This window comes from Canis lupus, chromosome 7 (genome assembly GCF_048164855.1).
Source record: "Canis lupus baileyi chromosome 7, mCanLup2.hap1, whole genome shotgun sequence".
Classification (NCBI taxonomy): Eukaryota; Metazoa; Chordata; class Mammalia; order Carnivora; family Canidae; genus Canis; species Canis lupus.
In genome coordinates this window covers 4,183,856-4,205,081 of record NC_132844.1, presented here as the reverse complement: position 1 = coordinate 4,205,081, position 21,226 = coordinate 4,183,856, and the positions used below count along the sequence as shown (strand labels likewise).

Sequence of the window (21,226 nt, the reverse complement as noted above, 5' to 3'; positions counted from 1 at the left end):
AAATTTTATTAGTAAGAGTTAAGAAGCCAAGATCTAGTTATACAGGTTTGCCTAAACAAGAAGTCAAAAAAAAAAAAAAAACAATCTTTACTACAACACACATTGCCCCACATTCTGCACTGTGCCATTTCTGTATTTGTCCTTTTTAGCCTACTTTGAGCAGTGTCTCTTTGCTAAAATACATTAGTTGCCATGGAAACGATGTCATAGTGTGTAAAACCATTTACTGTCCTTGGAAAGGCATTCATGATAAAAACTGAACAGTGGCATGTTTTAAAAAGAAATCCAATAGAGAGCAGTTGTGTAAGAACACCACAGGATCTCAAAATCGTGACTTCAAAGTGTTCTATCTACACCACCACCACCATATGTCCCAGTTCTCCCACCCACCCCACCCCCCAAGTCAACTGGAGAGGCATCTTTCCTCCTCTTGTACGCCAAGAGTACCTGACACAAGATCTCTGATCTGATGTTGGTGAAAATGACAGACTCCCTATAATGCACACGTACTTGGCCCGGGAGGGGTGGGGCTGGGAGACCACAGGAGCAGAATGGTCTGTAGGCATCACAACACCTCTGCTAATGCGAAGGACTTAGTCCTGTGACACCTTCTGCCATCCAACTTGGTTATGAGAGAGAAAAGTCACACTGAGGGCACAGAGATTTAGACTCGTTTTTCTTATTGCCACCGATTAGCAAGATGTTCCCACTTTTTTCCTTTCATTAACCCCAAGTAAATCACCTTTATTCCTCTGAGGTAAGACAATAAGTAGCTCTCATGTGCCATGCTGGCAAAGAAAATAGGCAAGCTACGGGTCTCCTGAAAGCTTAAAATCTGGTGGGGCCATCTGGGTGAGGGTGGGAGCATGAAAGGCCTCCTGGGCTTGGGTGCAGAGCTGGATTTTCAATCCAACTGCAACAGGAAGACAATGGAGTGGTGTTACCCCGCAAGGTGATCTCCCAGGAATTTTTAAAAGCTCACTCAGCTGTGGTGGGAAGTGGGACTGGGAGTCAACAGCAGAGGTGCGCAGAGCAGTGATGTTATCAGAACTGTCCCAACAAGAGAGGACAGTACAAAGCGGATGGAGAAATATCATCACTCACCAGGATGACTTTACACCTTGGCTCCCCTGTGAAAGTGCTGGATTACGCCTAGTGTCCTGGGAGCCCGTCAGATTAAACATCTGTCCGGATGTTTCATTTTTAAACCAAGTATTATTAACTGTTATGTCACAAAATGCACCAAGATTGAATTTGGTAAACTCCGCTTTGCATTTCCAGCTTCTGCCATAGGCTTGCCTGTCGATGGATGACTCCATGGTAAAGAGAATTGTACCCTAATGTGATTAAGCCTGAAAGGTGACCAGTGACATCTCTTTTTCCTGTCCTTTTCTGATCTTGGCCTAAGTAAACACCTCCCTTTCAAGGGGAACATGCAGGATGCTCACCAATAAAGTGAAGAGCACTTAGGCATGAGCAGCTAAGGGCAGTTAACGCCTCCCACTTTCAATGGGTGGTGCCCCTCCCAGACCCTGGATGCGACGACCAGTGGTGTTGGGACCCATGCTGTGGCCAGAGTTGCACAAGACACCCATCAGAAGGGCCGATGGGAAACAGAAAATGACAGGTTAGGGTACATGAGATATTTTTGGGAAATGACCCTTCTCAATGCTTTCATTACAGTGTTTTTGTCATTTATTGATGGTTATCTATTTTACTTTGAGTGAAAAAATAAGCACTAAATTACCATTTTTGAAGAAAGCTGATGATGAAATGTTAACCCACACAAAACGTTTGCTGATATTTGTTAACTACCATGGGAGCCACAGTGGGATATGAGCCACAGCCACAGACCTGCAGAAGCACAAATCAGCAACTACCTCAATTGTGACAAGGCTATGCCCGAGGATGACAATGTAACACACGCAGGTTCACTAACATAGAGCTCTAGGAAGCAGGACTTTTCCTTTAGGTCAAGTAACTGCTCTTCTAACTTGCTTCTGCTTATTTCTGAGTTCAAGTTTTTTTGTGCACATACGAAAAGTAAAGAAATAGCTTTTAATGCGTTGGCTTCTTTAGCAGAAGAAAAACATTTAACAGTTAAAGGATTCCAGTGTTATGTTAGAATTAACAGGAATTTTAAGCAGAGAAATCAATTAATTCCAATAGTGGTTTGATTTTTTTTTTTTTCCCCATCTATTTCCTGGGATCAAATAAAGCTTGTGGAAGTTCATTCTGTCACTGGTGAAACATCTGTTACTGTGAATACTACTGTAAATTGCCAAAAGTTTAACATGAGAGATGAAGTTGTTTTTGCAGTGAAATACAAATTTTATGAGGCTAGAAACAAACGTCCTCACTAAATCAAGAAACCTACGGAGCAGAGAAAGTCACTTGGAATTGCGTATGGCATATGTGTAATTCATAACTGCCAATTCAAGTAAGTGGCCATATCCTACCAAATGCAAACAAAACTTTAGAATTGGCAAATAGGAAAACTGAACTACAGAAATACTATAAACACTTCAGCACCATAGTATGTGCCTTCTATTTTGCCACCTGTCATCAGCAACCAAGTTCTAGAAATGTTTGAGAAACGACTCTCTAAATCAACCTAGTTGTTCCATAACCGTATGATAGATGAATCCTGTAAAGTTTGGGTGCGCTCTGTTCCAAAACAGTTGGAAATCTTTCATCAAAGCAGTGAATGGAGCGCCACAACACTTCAGCTTTTAAAGCCTTTAGCCAATTGCAGTTCTCGAAAACAAGGCTTGCAAAAAGGAAGATGTTGAAATTTATCCCAACAAAGCAAAGGAGGGACTAAACACAGTGTCCAAGCTTTAATACTGAAATCATGGTGTTTTGATGGATCTCGACTTGAGGTGATCTTTTGATGGGGCCCCTCGTTTTAAGTGGATACACTGATATTAGGAATCAGAATGGGGTGAAATCATGAAGCTCTAGGATTTGTGTCATCTAAACGTGAGAAGACATTCAAAAGGACCACAGAGGAATTTATTTTCAGGAACTTTGCAAAAAAATGTTTAAAAAAAAGAAAAAAAGATTTGTGTGTGTGAGAGAGAGAGCGTGTGAGTGCAAGCAGCAGGGTTGGGGGAGTGCAGAGGGAGAGGGAAAGGATCTCAAGCAGACTCCTTGCTGATTGCAGACTGAGCCACTCAGGTACCCCTGTAAAGATATTTATTAGTGATAAAAATCCTGAATGGGGGTGCCATGGGGGTGAAAATATCCATGCTAGAATACTAACACATTTCAATGTGAAAAAAATTAGTCGTTGAAAAGCCTCCGTTTAGCAGAATTTGCTCTGAGCTTATGTGCGTCTGTAGAAAGAGCTATTTTCTCAGTGAAAAATATTGTGATGTATACATAAATGCCAACTGAAGATAGTGACAATTTCAAATATTGACTACAAAACACAACTTTGAAGGAGAATGCAGGCAAGTCTACGAGAAAATCTAAAGCAGTTCATTCTTCATAAAAAAAAAATATAAAAAAAAAAATATATATGACGTGGGTATTGGAGATAGATGGCTAAAAATGGATTAGAGTGAATATATACCTCAAATAATTATGGTCTTATGTTCTTTTAAATGCTTAATCAATCAGTATAAAAAAGTTTTCTGGGGGTGCCTGGGTGGGTTAAGTGTCAGCCTTTAGTTCAAGTCATGATCTCAGGGTCCTGGGATGGAGCCCCGGGTCAGGCTCCCTGCTTCTCCCTCTGTCCCTCCCGCTGGGACAAATTCATGCTCTCACACTCACTCTCTCATTTTCTCTCAAATAAATAAAATCTTTTTTTTTTTAAGATTTTTTTTTTGCTCTAATGTATATGGACATGTTTTTAATTTTTTTGACATTTTATTTTTGAGATTTTGAATAGAACTGTTTCCAAGGTCCAAAATATTATTGAAATGATGTCACTTAATAAATCAACTTTTTAAAAATTCTATAACATTACTTCAGTGACTCCTCTCCATAATGTTATGATCTCACATCTCTAGCTCTCTTGGCTCCCACTGACAGATGAAGGGAAATATGAGATGCGTTTATGTTTTGAGAAGATTTGCTCAAAGTGTCACAGTAATTCTCTAGTAGAAAAATACATAAGCAGTATCCTTACCATACCGCCAAACCCACACTTTTTAAAGCAAGACCCAAAAAAAAAAAAAAAAGACTAAAGATTTCCCTTCCCAAATTACTAGGCATTTCAAGAAACAGCAGGTTTTAAAACATCTTAAATGCAGCATCATCCTTGTATGAACGTCAAAGAGAGATGAAACATAATTAAAAAGAGCTAACTGGTTTGTTTCCCCCTCTCTCATTTAGTGTTCTGGTAACTACTTATGAATTATACTTGAAAATGAATCCCTTCATAAACTCATTCTTTATTTAGCACATGAGGACTTGAATAAAAATGAAGAGCTTCTCCCCTCACAGTCAGACTGTAACCTTTAAACTATGGAACTGAAGGATCGTACCCAGTAAAAATTCTTTGTCTAGTCTCCAGCATGACAGTAAACTCATTAAAGAAAGGCCTGAAATTCTAGTACCTTCCACTGACCTGAGGCTCCATGGCAACTGAAGTCCTTCCTTGCAGGGCACTCGGAAGAACTGCCACAAGCTCAACAAGGGGAAGCCGAAAACCCCGCTTTGCTTTGGGATATCTGGTACACAACTCTGCTCCTTGAGAGGGCACATCTTCCCACTTCTTGCCCGAAAGGAACCTGATACCGTTACACTAAGGCATGGCGGACTCAAAGGGACAAGTGTGTTGTAGGAATACAAGCAAGCAAAAGTGCTGCCATCATCGTCATCATCAGCATCAACGTGTGGTGCGGCAGGATTGGGATTTACACCTATTGCTCAGCTACAGGCAAAAAAAAAATGTTATTTCTGGGGCACCTGGTGGGCTCGGTCGGTGGAGCGTGGGACTCTGGATCTCAGGGTCCGGAGTCCCACCCCATGGACATAGAGCTGACTTACGTACATAAATAAATTTTTAAAGAATGTGACTCCATTTCCTCACAGTTAAAATTCAATTTGATCAGGACCACTGCATTTCTGATTGTGGCAGAAAAGACAATCTTGCCACTTTCAGAAAGATTTAAAAATTCTAGTTGCTTCAAGGCAATTAGTCAAATTAAATCTACCTCAACCTGTGTCTCCGGGCTGTGCTCCTTTCCCTTCCTTGCCCTTCTCCCCCCCAACCCCTGCTCCAGAGTCAGACGACAGACCACCACAGGATAGGGGCCGACCTAGTCCGGGCACTGCCCTCCGTGCCCTCCCTGGCCTCCGTTGGATGTTTCTTCCCTTTGTCTTTGGGTGTTGGTCTGGTTCTGCTGCTGTGACTGGTAGATGGAACCCAACTAGCGTCCATGCTTCACTCGGTGCCGCCTTCGCTCTGCCTCCAAGCCTCTCCCACCCAGCTCCCTCTGCACCTCCACAGGTGCCCGCGGGGGCCTGCAGGCCCTTGGCATCCCTCCTGTGCCACATGTAGGCTTTGGGGAACTGCTGCAGACAGCATGTCAGGGCTTGTTCCCGCCTAAACGTGCCCCACTGCAGGGCACACACCACGGGTGGCTTCCTCCCAGGGTTCCAGACGGAGGCAGATTCCCCTGCACCCTCCTGGAGCGGGGGAATGTCAGCCACCCATTCATTTATCTCTAGTCTCCTCTAATCTCTACGGGCTCCATGCTCCATCCCAGGGAGGCATTTCTTCCTTCCCGCAGCCTCCTTCCTGCCTGGCTCACTGTACAATATATGCCGGGCCTTCCCGGGCCTTCTGAGATCTGCCTCCTTGGAATCCACGATCATTTGTCCTCTAACAAAGCCTGCCTCTTTTGAGTGAAGGCCTGGGCTAACTCTGGTCTCTGAAACATGCTTCGAGGGCCTGTTTTGAAAGTCAAAAGCTGAACAACGTCTTCTTTGTCCTAGACCATATTCGGTCCTCCCCCTGAAGTAATGGAATCCTTAGCCTCAATGGGGGAGACTCCCAGGGCAACAAGAATTAGAAGGAAGGGAAAGTAAATTGAATACTAGTTTAAGATATTATCACCACTAAAGCAGCTCATCATAATGCAAGGTTTCAGAGATCCCGGAACACTCCTCCAGGATTTATTTTTATTTTTTTAAAGTAAATTCTACACTCAACAAGGGGCTAGAACTCATGACCCCAAGATCAAGACTTGCAGGCTCTGCTGACTGAGCCCAACAGGTGCCCCATCATCTAGGATTTTTTTTGAAAGTGCAACATGTTGACATGTCATCCTTCTACTAGAAGACAGTCAACCCTTGGACAACATGGGTTTGAACTGTATAGGTCCACTCATAACCTGGATCTTTTTCAATAAATACTGTATGGTACTGTAAACGTATTCTCTTACGGTTAATTTTCTTAATATTTTCTCTAGTTTATTGCAAGTGTACGGTACACTGTATATAAAACATATGAAATACATGAACCCACTGTTGATCAGTAGGCTTCTAGTCAACAGCTATTAATAGTTAACTTTTCGGTAGGTCAGAAGTTATACGTAGATTTTTGACTGCCAAGGGGTCAGCACCCCTAATCTCTGTTGCTCAGAGGTCAACTGCATACATATTTGAACCAAGGGCAAAAGAGGACTATGGCCTGTGGTTTCTTGAAGTATTTATATCTAATGTCCTTAATCGCTATTCGACATTTGAGTGGAGATCCATTCAACAAGAAGCCACCCTTGTGCAGCATCATTTTAGAACTCTCCACTCCCCTGGATTTCCTCTTGCCAAGGCCTTCCTGACTTTGTTTCCCCTAATCCATACCTGCTGTTTTCACTCATCACATCCCTAAAACTTCAGTTCCTTCCTTACTGTACCCACCACCCCAATTCCAGCTTGCTCCCCTACCCAGCCTGAATCCTACTTGCAGCTGATTCAACTGATGTTTTCTTTAGTCTCTTAGAATATCCTCCTCACTTGACTGTTCAAATCAATTCTCAACTCTAGGTCACTACAAGGTCAGATTTTCCATTCCAAAGTAACAAGTACTACCAGGCAAAAAATCACAAAACTGGCCTAAAGCGAACCATAAAAAATACCTACAAATTCCAATGGGGCCTCACTATTTCTCTGTAACACTTTTTTTAAAGACTTCATTTTTAAGTAAGCTCTAAACCCAGTGTGGGGCTCAAACCCACAAACACCAACACCAAAAGTCACACGTTCCACCAACAGAGTCAGCCAGGCACTCCTCTCTGTAATACTTTTTATCCACCTGCTAACATGTTATCCTATATTTTCATGGCTGTTTGGACTTTTTCTAGATTCTCCAAGCCCCTCTCCTATACCCAAACCTTCCAACCTTGGATGATGGCTCAGCCTCCAATGTTACTGAAAAGCTTCAGGACCCCCATGTGTCAGTATCTTCATCTGCCTTGCAGTGACAGTTAGAAACCACATATGAAAAATACTGGGCCTTCCCCTTGGTAGGCATTCAAACTTGCAAATACTTTTCTGTGTGTTCTTTCTTACTCCAAGAGACTGGTAATTTTTATCCCTGTAAAAGCTACAGTGCGTTGAAAAGTGGCCCCCTTCCCATAATAAAATATGCCAATCTGGAATCTGTGAATGTGGCCTCAGAGGGAGAAAAGGTCTCTGAAGATATAATCAAGGATCTTGAGATGAGATCATCTTGGATTAGGCTGGCCCCTAAATCCAGTGGCAAGTGTCCTTATATGAGGAGAAGGCCATGCAAAGATGCTCAGAGGAGAATCTCACGTGTTGGAGGCAGAAATCGTAGTGATGGGTCTAAAGCCAAAGGATACCAAGGACTGCCAGCAGCCCAGGAGCTAGGAAAGCAGCATGGAACTGACTCTCCCTCAGAGCCTCCAGGAAGAGCCAACTGCAGTGACACCTTGATTTCAAGACTTTTGGACTCCAGAAGTGTAAGATAAATTTTCCTGCTTTTTTAAGGCACCTAGCTTGGGCTAATCTGTTGCAGCCACAGGAAACTAAGACAAGTGTTCCTTCTATGTCCATCAAGATCTTGCCCCTGCAAACCTGTTGCTGATCCTCTCCTAACCAGTATCCCTTCTTCTCTAGTCTCACCAACGTCACCCTCATTGATGGATCATTTCTGCGTGCTCCAGCTCATGGTTCTGAAAGCCCAGCTGAGTGTCCTGGTAGGGAGCACAGAGCAGGGCTCTTCCCAGTGGCAGTTCTGACTCTCAAGTGCCTGGGAGCATTATTGAGCATTAGGGTGCAAGTGGAGGTTGGGGTACTTTACCCTCTACAAACAAAACCTTTGTCACAGTGAGGGGCAGGAGATCAGGGAAGGCAGTGGAGTTTGCCTCAGGCACCCTGGTCAGGGATGCTTACCTTCCCACACTGGACTCTTCCTCATATGGCATACTTGGGCCAAGGTGCAATCAAAGAATGTTTGGGGCTGCAGTTTTCCAGGCGCAAATCCTCCTTGTATCACACTTAGGTATAAACGAACCCGAACTTCCCTGGAACTGCTGGCACCCACAGAAACATCTGCCTCTGCTCATTCTACTGTAGTCCTTATAGGTCCTTCCCAGCCACACGTCACTGGACTTCCCTGAGCAATTCTCGGCTAAGTGATTTTCAGAATCACCTCCGATTCTTCGCAGTCTGAAATCAAGAATCTGTGGAATAATGACTATAATACAGTGGGAATTATATGGGCAACTACACCTATATGAAAAGAAGGGTGTGGTATTGACCCATTATCTAACTATGCTCTGGCCCTAAGTTGCAGACTGGATTAGAAGTTGGCATCACTGCGTTTTCACCCAAGGAAGTAGAATCTAAGTGGAACCTAAAACACTGTGCGACCAAAATCTGGATTCTAAACATGACTCTGAGGATCTACCGATGCAGAAAGACCTAATGTGCTACTTACAGGAAGATTTATTTGAGATGCATCTCATTCCAGAAGTACTGAAAACATGTGTAAGGCCGCCCAACTTGGAAGCTGAGAACCATAAACAACAAGCATTTAATACACGCACAGTTCAGTGTAGTAGCACATAGCGCAAAGCGAAATAAATATGGTGGGCTTTCAGCCTTCTGGAAGCATGCTCCTGAAAATGGACAATATTGATGGTGACATGCACAGAAGTGACTGAACATGAACAAACTGGATAAATACACAAAGTGGTGGCATTACATGCTAGCCAAGGACAAAGTATATTTTGACAGCGGTACGTGATCCCCCACATTTAAGGAGGTGGTTGTGGTAGTAGGGGAGGGGGTGTGCTCAAACCATAGAATATGTTTGGTTAAGAAAGGGGAACAAAGTTCACCACCACTTTCCAAGGACCATAATGGCCTTTCAAACAGTGAGGCACCAGGTGCCTCGCCTTCCCCCTCTTGGCTGCAGCAGTTGGTCTACATCCATAGAAAGTGTTGTTATTCTCTATCCCTCAGATACCTTAAACTTGACATCCAGGTGAGGGCTAGGCTGGGGGCACATTAATGAGGAATCATGGACAACTTTTCATAGGTAGCTGAGAAGACTCTTAATAAGCGGCTGGCAAACACTGACTGTTGTGCGTTTGGTTACAGAAATGACTCGAGTAATGATCCTAACCGTGGAAACCATTTTATAAGGTTTATTTTTAGCCATTCTTTTGAAGGATATATAGAAGCTCTGGTTGGGATACAGTGTTAGTCATTACTTTGTAGGACCTTAAGTCCATGGAAACTTCCTCCCCTACTAGGGAGACTCTTCAGATGATGACACCACCAAGTGAACGACATTAACACAGATGGGGGAGGCACTCTCACAGCCACAGCTGGGTATCCCAGAGCTGAGGGACTCAGGTAGATGCTGATCTGAGAGGTGCAGACATGGGTGGGCACCCACCTTCACTAGTCCTCACAGGCTTCCGGGCACAACACTGATGGCCCCTCTGCACTCCTGGTGTTGAAACATGCTGCACTTCCCCTGGTCTTGGATGTCATTGCATCACTGGTAACTCTATGGTTTCTGTGAAAATCTTATTGGTGAAAATCTAATGGCAGAGGACAAAGAAGTAACTATTTCTTTGACCTCTCTAAATTCTTTTTTTTAAATATTTGTGTGTGTGTATAACAGAGAGAGCAAGCAGAGGGAAGGGCAGAGGGAGAGAGAATCTCCAGCCGACTCCCTGCTGAGTACAGAGCCCGATGCAGGGCTGGATCCCACAACCCTGAGATCACGACCTGAGCCAAAATCAAGAGTTGGATGCTTAACCAACTGAGTCACCCAGGCGACCCCCTCTCCCCCACTTCTCTGACCACTCTAAATTTCTAACAAAAAGCTCAAAGTTATGAGGAAAAGATCTTCAAATATAGACCATTCTCAAAATACAATGGTGGTTCCTGGAAACAGTCTGTGACAATCATTACCCTAAACCACATGGGTTGGTCCAAAGTGAATCTGGTGCCATTAGAAACTACAGAAGCTCAACGTCCAAGAAGATGCTAGCCTAGCCCCACGGATGGCTGGGAAACCAGCTACATATTCCAGTGCCCTGCTCCCGTCTGAATGAACATCCACTGAATATCTGCAGTATGAATGACATTGTGCTACACGGTACAGGGGGGACAAAAAGGGAGGATGGGCGGCCAGCAACATTTTGGCACACAGGAGGCCAAGAGTCTCTTGAGAAAACAGGGCCTGTATACATAGATTCCTCAGAGACCTGGATTCTGGTCTAAACTAAATTACTGGATGTATGACCTTGGGCAAGTCACAAAATTTCTCTGCACCTTGGATTCTGCGTATGAGAATTTAACAACATAAAGCATCATTCATGAGGAGACGATTGCTTGCAAAGGTTCAATGCAAGAGGACGGAGAGATCAAGGGAATCTTCCCAGAGTTGAGATTTCAGCGGGGCCTTGAAAAACGAGTAGAATTCTGAGGGAAAAGAAGCATTAGGGGACTCCAGGAGGGAAAACGAAGGCCGGAACACATACTTCCTATTAATGAGATAGACTCATTAATAGACTGACATCCGGCTCATCGAGTGTTAGTGCAGTGGTGAATGAAGTGAGCCAGGTATGACCAAGGATGTGGAGACGCTGGGAGGTGTTGAATGCCAGCCTAAGGAATGTGGCCTTTCTCCTATTCATTGGGTTGTTCGTAAAGGGACAAGGCAAGAGAACCAGTATCCACATCAGTCAGCACATCCAGTTTACACGGATTAACACCTCCTCACTCAATTTAGAAGGTATAGGGATGAAGCAATGCAGTCGTGATTTGCAAACCACGGGAGAGCCCGAAGGACGTAACCTATTAAGAGACTATAGATGGGGCAAAGGTATACATCAAGGACAGCCGCAGGATTGGCATTTTCGAGTAAGAGAAGATGATAAAAGAGAATGACGGGATGTTGCTGTTCACTGATAACTCAGCTGTTACATCTGAAAACAGTGACGCGCTCTGTTTGTATCTGTAGGTTGGACAGTAAACTCCACAACGAAAGGTGAAAGCATCCAAACTCTGAGAGCAAATCAGAGAAACCTTTAACAGAAATCAGCACTTTTCGAGTACCCTTGCATGCTTGTGCCTAGTTATAGGCAACATATCACACAGTTCTGGAATAAAAAGAAAATTGAAAATCAAATTTTACAAATGACAGTATTTGAAACCATTATTGGCTTTTAAATAGATAGGACAATGTGTGGAAATGAAGAAACTTGTTTAGGGTTTATTTGCCTTTTCAGTAGAATTTAAATTGGGGGGTGGGGGGTAAATCTCACAGAAGAAATACAGATTCAGTAACTTTTTCTGGGGATTAAAAGAAGAAAGGATTGGGAAAAGTGCCCTGGGCTTTGTTGTGGGAAAGGCGATCTGGCTCATTTTTAATTTTCCATTAAAGCCCTACTTTTCGGTATAAAGCAGATGGAATCCTTACACAACTCCATGAAAAGCCTACTATTTTTGGGAGCCTCAAAGATGGAAGCTCTGAAAAAAAAAAAAGTGTTTAAATTCATCAGATAAAATCCCACCAGCACATTCAAAAGAAGCAGGTACTTAGAAATCTTAAAAATACAAAGTAAGTGGTCTTCCTGTGATTGATTTCTGATCCCCAGCCTCCCCTGGGTGGCTGCTGGCTCTGGCTCCGCTGATTGATGATTCTCCACCACTTCACGGCCTGCTCTCATCAGTGAGGCTCAGAGTCACTATGCTTGCCTCATTCCTTGTCTTTCAGAAGCTGCCTCCCTGGTGGGTCCATCCCCGCTGCCATGCTCATACCTAGAAGAGATTTCAGTGTCAGGCCTGCCCGCCCCAGACCTACGGAGTCAGAAGAGGGCCTGGGAATATGCATTCTCTAAGATCCTCAGAGAATATTCATGTAACCATGGCCCTAAAGCTTTCTCCTTATTATTCTTATGAGCTAAGGCCTAGTTCAATATATTCTGTTGGTTGTGCTGCCGGTGTGGATGGAAGACGACGAGGGCTGATGTTTACGGGGTGTGGACTGTGAATGCACTGGGCTAGGAGGTGATATGCACAGTCTCTGTCCTTACAGTTTACAAGCTCACTTGAGAAACAGAACAAATTCAGTCTTGGGAGCAGAGATTCTGGAGTCAGACTGACTGCCTGGGTTCAGATTCCAGCTCTGCTGCTTACGAGCTGTGTGAGTCTGACTAAACCACTTAACGTCCTATACCTCAGCTTCCCCCTCTATTAAATGGGAATAATAATGATAGTACATCATGGAATAATGCTGGGTGTCGTGCCGGCCAATCGACCATGGATATATATAGTCCCTGACTTCCAAAGAGCTCACAGGTCCATAAAAAAAAAAAAAACAGTATCCGCCCATTCTCTCACCCAGCTGACTCCATTTTGCTCTTTTTTTTTTTTAAAGTCAGACCATGATGAGGGTGATGACTAGGTGTTAACCAAGTGCTATGGGGGCCCAGAAAGAGGACCAAGAGGGGACTTCCCAGAAGGTAGGCCTTGAGTGGAGCAATGAAGGAGTGAGGTTTCCACTAGGGGGGGAAGGTGTCTTTATATCCTCCAACACTTAACCCAGAAGCAACTGCAAAGCAAAGGTAAGGACATTAGAAAGCAGGCAGGGAGCGAGGAACCACCACAGCTTCGGAGCAAAAGCAGGCATGAGCTTAGGAACCACACAGACTGGCTTCTCTAGTAATTAGCTGGGTGACCACACTCAAGTTCCTTAACCTTTCTGAGCCTCGGTCTTCCCATTTGATCAATGGGGATAATAACACCTGCCTTACAGAGTTGTTATAATTAAGTAAATTACTGTATGTAAAGCACTTAACGAGGCCTCCAGGGTGCAATAAAAGTGGTAGGTATTATTATTTTTATGGTATATTTAAGGAGGGGTAAGTAGCACATGTGGCGTGCTACATGCCTTTTTTTTTTTTTTTTTTTTTTTTTGACATTATCAGAAGGCCAGAAATAAGCAGCCGTCAGAAGAAGCCTTACGAATTGAAATAAGCAATGGGCTAAGACTTTCCCACACTGTACATTTTTCTCCCCCAAATTTATAGTTAATTGATGTTCGACACATATTTGTCCAAACCAACAAGGGGCTGCCTGAGGCCACAGGTCTACAAGGGCAGAAATAACGTGGTGATCTCTGCTTCCTAAAGATACCCAGGATGGACCCAAGTCAGCTTTACATCCTGTAGGTCATCCTGGAAGCGCTGAGACGAATGGGAAAATGCTCTCATCCAAACATTACGACAACTCAGAGCCTCACAAACGTTGTTAAAGTTTCATGAGTCAGTAAGCATTATCTTTTCTTCCCACGTTTTTATTAGACCATAAATCCAGTTCAATTTATATCCTTCTAGGATTACTGTGTTCTAATCAAGTCCAGAGTGCCACTTATTCCTAGGCTGTCTATACTGCCTGTCACCCAAGTCCATTGGGGTAATAGTGTTTGGGCTACTCGGGTGTTTTGGCAGCTAAAAATTAGATTTGCTACATTGAGGGGAAAAAAAAGGATATTTCTCGAAATAATCCAAATCACCCTATCCTCGTAAGAACCAAGTGCCTAAAAGTCATAACTCACGTTTTCTCTGTAGTCTCTGCCTTCAGGAAGTCTGATGAAATTCCTAAGTCAAATTCAAAGGATTTGCATCATAACTAGGTTAAAATTCTGGTTGTCTGACTAAAACCAAGACACTCTTTGATAGGGCTAACTTCAAAGTGCTTTTATGTTTTCTATTCTCAAGAATAAAAAAGGCTCTGCGTTTCTCAGGAAAACTTACTCAACATGCTGTTTTTCAGTCATACTATATAAACTTTCCTACCTTTCCAATAATTCTTGACCCAAGACCTGACCAGTCGCCCAAATCTCTTTCTAAAATATTCACAATTTCTTTTCATGCAGACAGTACCTCTTCATCCTCCCTTCCCTAAGGGATACGTATGTAAATATGCTACACGGATGTGTGTACGCACACACACACACACACACACACACGGAACAGCAGCAGCACACTCCCAGCGTCTCCACGTGTGGGGCACTATCCCGACTGCTCTACATTTATTATCTCACTGACTCCTCACAGCAAAGCTCTGAGGAAGGAACTATTATCTCCAATGTAAGGGTGGAAAAAAGGGAGGCACGGAGAGTTTAGGTAACTTGGCCCGGTTCACGCAGCTGGAGGGGAGCCAGGACCAAGCCCCTCACCTGACGTCCGGCTTTTAAGTGGTGACTCTCCACCTTAGACAAGTCACTTGGCCTCTCTGGGCCTCATGTTTCCTTGTAAGTAAACAGACATGCTGGACTCTGTGATCTCTAGTCCCTTATGGTTACACGTTCTGTGGTTCTGATGTCTTTGCCTTGGTCTGGGGAGCAGCAGAGTGCTCGACTTCCGTTCCTTATTCCCCTGGTGCTGCTGTGGCCGGATTCAGAGATCTCTGGTGCTAAATCAAACCACACTTTCCAGGGGCGCCTGGGTGGCTCAGTCAGTTAGGCATCTGCCTTGGGCTCAGCTCAGGATCCTGGGATCGAGCCCTGCATCAGGCCCCCTGCTTCTCCTTCTCCCTCTGCCTGCAGCTCCCCATGCTTGTGTGCTCTCACTTGCTCTGTCAAATAAATATATAAAATCTTAAAAAAAACCAAACTACAGTTTTCATTCTTAACTGTGCTTAATCTGTGGGGCATAACCCTCCCCTCCTGGGGATCAGGGACAGCTCTCTCCCCTGGTGTTGAAACATGCTGCACTTCCCCTGGTCTTAACTGTGTACCACCATTGTATTTTGAGAATGGTCTATATTTTCTCCCCTGGGCCTTTTCAACTCTCCGGCTGTTCCCCTCCCATTGGGGGCCTGGGCTCCTCTTCCTCCTCCATTCCTCGGCGAGTCTCCTACAAACTCCCTCCACGATATTGCCCACATCCATTGTTTCAAGGAGTTTCTGATTTGCTGCTAACAGACTTATATTTAAGTCCTAGTCATCCCTCCAGACCCAAATATTCAACTGCCTAGGACATACCCTGACCCAAAAGCCCCAAGTGGCCGTGATAAACTCATCATTTTACACATGTGCCCTCTCTTTTTCTTTATTACCTGCTACATGTCTCTTTCCACCTAATTGCCAGGACCCTTCTTCTGCACACCCCTCATATGCTGTCTCACCCCCCTCTTATTCCTTTTTGTTCCATTTCCACCTTCTATTCCTTCCATTTAGAGCTTCATCTTATGGCTCATGTGAGTTTCCATAACTACCTTCCCTACATTGGTCTTGATTGCCTCTGGTCAACAGCCCACATGGTGGCCAGATGATCTTTCATAAAATACGAATTAGATCAAAGTGTCATCTCCACTTACAACTCTTAAACAGCATTCTGACATTCTGGCCCTTTGAACAACATAGGAGTTAGGGGAGCCAATCCCCAGGCAGTCTAAAAATCTGTGTGTAATTTTTGACTCCCCCAAAACTTAACCACTTACAGCCTACTGTTGAAGGTGCTGATAACATAAAGAGCTGATTAACACATATTTTGTATGATACATGTATTATATACTATATTCTGACAATAAAGTAAGCTGGAGAAAAAAAATGTTAAGAAAGTTGTGAGGAAAATACATTTCCAATATTGTAATGTATCTATCAAAGAAAAATCTACACCTAAGTGGACGGCGCAGTTCAAACCCACGTTGTTCAAAGGTCAACTGTACTTACAGGAACATTCTCAATTTTTCCTGTAGCCCCATCTTCTTCCTCTGTCCATCTCTCTACAACCCCCACCTACTCTGAACTACTTGCAGTTTCCCAAAAGGTCCTTGCCTTTGCCTTCTGGGGCAATGGCCTTCCTACAACACTCTACTAGCAGACACCTACTCTTCATCTCAAAGATCCTCCTCCAAACCTTTTCAGCCTGGCTGGCCCACTTTCCCACCTCTTTGCAGAGTTGATGCCCCTTTCTATGTGTTCTCTTGAGACAACCCCTAGAATCACTTCCTTCAACCAGGTAAGTTCTTTGGAGCAGGATTACACGTACTCTGCCCCTGAGGCATCTAGTTCAATGTCTGGCATGGTCAATACAACGAATGAATGCTGCAAAGCATATACGTAGGACAATTCACACACACACAGACCTCTCTGTGTCCCACAGAAGGACCCAGCTTAAAATAGGAATCACACAGAGTAAAAGTATTACCACTATCAACATTCTTTGCTTTCTCATTTTTTTTTTTTACTTTTTAAAAAATTTAAATATAAAGTCGTTTCACAGCAACTAGAAGTATCAATTTCCATAGCATTTAGCTCTCCCCCCTTAAGGCCTATAATTTATTTTAATATCATTATATCCACATATAATATTTTGCATATTGCCTAGTGGCTAAAAAGCAAGGGCTCTAAAACCAAACTAATTGGGCCCGAATCGTGACTCTACCACCCAATAACTGTGTGATCTTGAGTTACTTAATCTGCCCTGCTTCAATTTCCCATCTGTAAGATGGGGACAAGTGAAACCACATCATGTCATTATTGTTAAGACTAGAACTTCAGGGGATCCCTGGGTGGCTCAGCGGTTAAGCGCCTGCCTTCGGCCCAAGGCGTGATCCTGGAGTCCCAGGATGGAGTCCCATGTCGGGCTCCCTGCATGGAGCCTGCTTCTCCCTCTGCCCGTGTCTCGGCCCCCACCCCTCATATCTCTCATGAATAAATAAATAATATCTTTAAAAAAAAAAAAAAGGTCTAGAACTTCAACACTGCTTGGCACATAGTAAATGCTCAATAAAAGTTAGCTACTATTTATCTGTTTTCATCTCCTCTAGCAGATTGTGAGCCCTGGAAGAGCAAAGACAGCAGAAGCATTCATTTTCATGACCCTATCTCCCAGTGCCTTGCACACAATAACACACTTGGCTAATGTTTGCAGAACAGATGAATATAATGAACTGCTTGTAGCAAAAATATGTGCATTATTAAGTATGATGAATAGTATGGACTGCATTGCTCCAACACTTTGGAGGCCTGTGGAGAACAGACACTATCCAGAACACTAGCAGTTTGCCCTGCTCCTGGAGGTCTGGAAGCTCACTCAGTCTCCAGGGAATACACAGCAGTCACAGTCACCAAGTCAGGGCAGCTGTGTGGCGAAGGGGGCCCAGGTGGAGGGAGATCTGGGCCTGCTGGGGCTCCCTTCCCACTAGCATGGCCCCAGGCAAGAAGTTCCTCCTCTGCAGTCTGCTTGCCAAGGTGGAACTGTGATTTCTAAGGATCCTCCTAGCCACGTGGGGAGTCTAAAAATCAGCAAGAAAACAGAAACAAAAAAACACAACAACAACCCTGGGCCAAAAATAGGTGCTCCTGGAGTGAAAGAACCATATCAAAGTCAACAGCAGAGGCATGAGATCCCTGTATTAAAAGTAGTCACTGAGTGGGAACTAGCTGTTTGAACCGACAAAAAGCAAAGTTTTTTAAAACACGTGTAAAATAAAAAGGTCTGAACTCAGGAAATCAAAAGAATAAAACACTGATGGGTACAGGCTCCAGGTTTCCATATATTTTAATTCTCATCAGCCTGCAAGCTCCTTGAGGGCAATGACTGTGCCTCGTTGAGTGCCAACACATGGCAAAGCTGCTGGCCCAAAATACACTTCTTCTTGATCTCTTTTCTTTGTCAAGGGGCTAACCTGTGATTCCTCGGCTCCCCAGCAATTAAATGTGGCCAAATAACTCACCCTCATGTTGCAGGATGTGAGTGGAGGTGATGGGTGTCATTTCCAGGCCAAGGCATTTAAAAAGTAGACTACTACATGAGGAATAATAAACATCTATTGCTTTTGAGCCATTACATTTTTGCAGGCCTATTTGTTATAGCTGCTAAAATTAGCTTAATGAGTCCAGGTGCCTGGCACATACCAAAGACCTAATTTACATTTATTGATATAGGATAAGTAAGTCCAGCTTCCTTCTCTCAATGTGCTGACCGACTAATGATGGGAACAGAGACATGCCAAACGTAATGCCTGCTGCTGAAGTCTGAAAACAAAATTGGAGGCGTGGTGATTTGTTTGGAGGGGAGGATGGAAAAAGCATCAGACTTTTGAGCTGAGCCCGAAAGGTTAAATAGAACCCAAGAAAATCAGATGGGATTGGAGAGTCCAGACCCAGTACAAAGCATAGAGTAAATACAGAAAGCAGAGTGTGCATTTGTTCACATTCAACCTTATCATTAAGTCTCTTTAGCTTGGTCAACACAGTGTGAGCTTATTGTGCACTGACTTTCCTTCCTGGGTCTGGCATCAAACAAACAACCCTTTGTTTTTACAGTACACTCATTAACCCTATTGCTTTTTTTTTTTTAATATAAAAAGGTCCACGATGAATGTCCTTAGAAAGTGGAGAAGTAAATGTTTAGTGAATCATAACTCTTTTCTGATAAAATTCTTGAAGCACAAACTTGAAACGGATTCCTTACAATAGTCAAGGAGCCATGTTCTTAGGAATCAATGGGGTTCAAACTAAGTTTTCACATTATCGATTAAGCATGTAATGGTCACCGGCTTACAAAATGGAACATTAAGCCTCTAGATTTACATTAACATTTCCTCTTTGAGAGGAACACCAAACAGATGGTTCAAAGTTCCTTCACAAGATTCTCTACATCCTTTGCTCTCATTTAAGTGTGCCCAAACATGAGATAGTTAACAAACCACTTCCTCCAAAAGCCTTTGAGTCCCTACATCTGCAAGCACAGTACCCATGGGATCAGGACTCAGGAGAAAGAGCACAAAGGGTGGAAAGTATTGCCATCGCTTGGGTGGTGAGAGGAAGGATGTGGGTGTCTGAAGGCTACTCTGAAGCAGGGAAGAGGCACGGTCTCCAGTGGTCTTCCAAATACCAACTTAGGCCATGTTTTTTTGATGTCCCCAGAAACTTGTTTAAATATAAGGCCAACACAACACCACTGGGCAGACGAAATTTCATTTCAAGACTTCAGCATTTCTTAAGACTTCAGAGAAGAAGTCTGGCTGCCTCGCTCTTACTAAACGCCAATTATCTGATGCAGAAGCAAAATTCTTCTGCCCCCACACCCATGTTTTGCACCCCAGCTCTTGAGTACCTATCCCCCGAAGAGAGGAGGTTAAAACAAGGCAGAGGAGGGCTACCTTGACAGTGAAGCAACTCTGGAGACGGCTGGCATCATTTCCCCCTTAAATCTAAGGAACACTGCAGCTGCCAGTCAACAGCACTGGGTCCATGAATATGGCAAAATGACAGCACCTGCCACCCTGCAGCATCTGGGGCCTTTTATTTATTTATTTATTCTGGTCAATGTGGCAGGAAAGACTCTCGGAGAGAAAATCAACTGCTTTATCTGAGAGAAAGGGAAGCCCTAGTGAAGAGAAATAAGAATCATCGTGCCCATCCTTGGGTACTTTGTGCGTCTCCTCTCTGTGCACTGAAAGGGCTCTTTGTGTCACACACACACACACACACACACACACACACACCCGGCGAGTCTGTGTGATTTATTAAGGGGAGGAGGGGCAAGAAGGGTGATTTTTATTATCCCTCTTCTCACGGAGTCCCAGCAAATCTCCGCCTGGGCCCAGCCTCGGTGGCCTCTTTCTGGCCGGGTCCCCTCCGCCTGTGGCCGCAGAGATAAGAGCGGCGGAGGCGACCAGACAAAAAACAGTCCTCGATGTGGGGAAGTGGAGAGGAAGCCCAGCGGGCAGGGATGGGAGGAGAAGGGAGCCTGGGGGAGCAGAAGGGGTGGGGAGGCAGAGGAAGGAGGCCGAGGGCTCCAGCACGGGGGCCGGGGGAGGCTGGGTGGGTGGTGGCACAGGAAGAGTGAAGGGGAGGATGGGGGAAGTGCTAGGGAGGTGCCAGAAATAGGCAGGAGGATGCGCTGAGGACGGCGACGGCCGCGGGAGGAGGCCGAGGGGGAGTGGGGCAGGGGTGGGGTGCGCTGGGGAGGGGAGCAGCACGGGGCATCAATTATTAAGTGATTACATCATCCCTGACATTAGGACAACACACACACACACACACACGCGCGCGCGCGCGCACACGCACAGCCGGGTCCCCGCGGGGGCCCCCGAAAGGAGGGCGAGGGTGGAGCCCGGGCCGGCCTCGCCCCCCGCGCATCCCCGCGCCCCCCGGGCGCGCCCCGCAGAGGCGTCCCCCGCTCCGCTCCGCTCCGCGCCGGCCCGGAGCCCGGCAGCCCCGCGGGGCGCCCCGGAGGCGGCGGCGGCGGCGGCGGCGGCGGCGGCGGGGAGACTGCAGCGCCGGGCGGGGGCGGGCGTCTCCGCAGCATCCCCCGCCCCCCGCGGCCGCTTACCTGCGCGGCGCTCAGGCTCCGGAGCCCATGCACATGGTCCTCCCCGCCCTCCTCCGGCGCGGCCGAGGCGGCTCGGCGGGCCCGGGAGCCGGGGGCCTCCCGAGGGCGCCGAGGGGGCGGCGCCGCGTGTGCCCGGGCCGGCGGCCGGATCCCTCTCGCCGGCTTTGTGCGCGGCGGGCGCTGCCGGGGCGCGGGGGCTGCAGCGCCGCGCGTGCTCCTCCGTCCCGGGGCAGCCCGCCTCTGCCTTCGCGGGCGGCCTCCGCTCACGGCGCCCCCTCCTCCTCCCGCGCGGCAGCCCCCTCCCCGCCGCTCGGCTCCTGACAGATGGCGCAACTGCAGGGACGCGCCGCCGCCGCCGCGGCTGCTCGCAGCTACTCGCGCGGATGCTCCGGCCCCTCCAGCCCCAGCCCCGGAGTGAGGACGGGGCGGGA

At 45.6% G+C, this 21,226-nt stretch overlaps 1 protein-coding gene across 3 annotated transcripts in view; it reads right to left on the bottom strand.

The window, feature by feature from the left end:
* FYN (FYN proto-oncogene, Src family tyrosine kinase) overlaps window positions 1-20,938 on the bottom strand; it is a 211,013-nt gene extending 190,075 nt beyond the window's left edge. The window contains exon 1 of one of the 3 annotated variants that reach the window (XM_072831723.1): window positions 20,796-20,938. The gene's annotated coding sequence lies outside the window, so the exon portion shown is untranslated. The remainder of the gene's footprint in view (window positions 1-20,795) is intronic. The other 2 variants (XM_072831720.1, XM_072831721.1) reach the window with 2 other exon arrangements.
* Window positions 20,939-21,226: the final 288 nt, after the last annotated feature.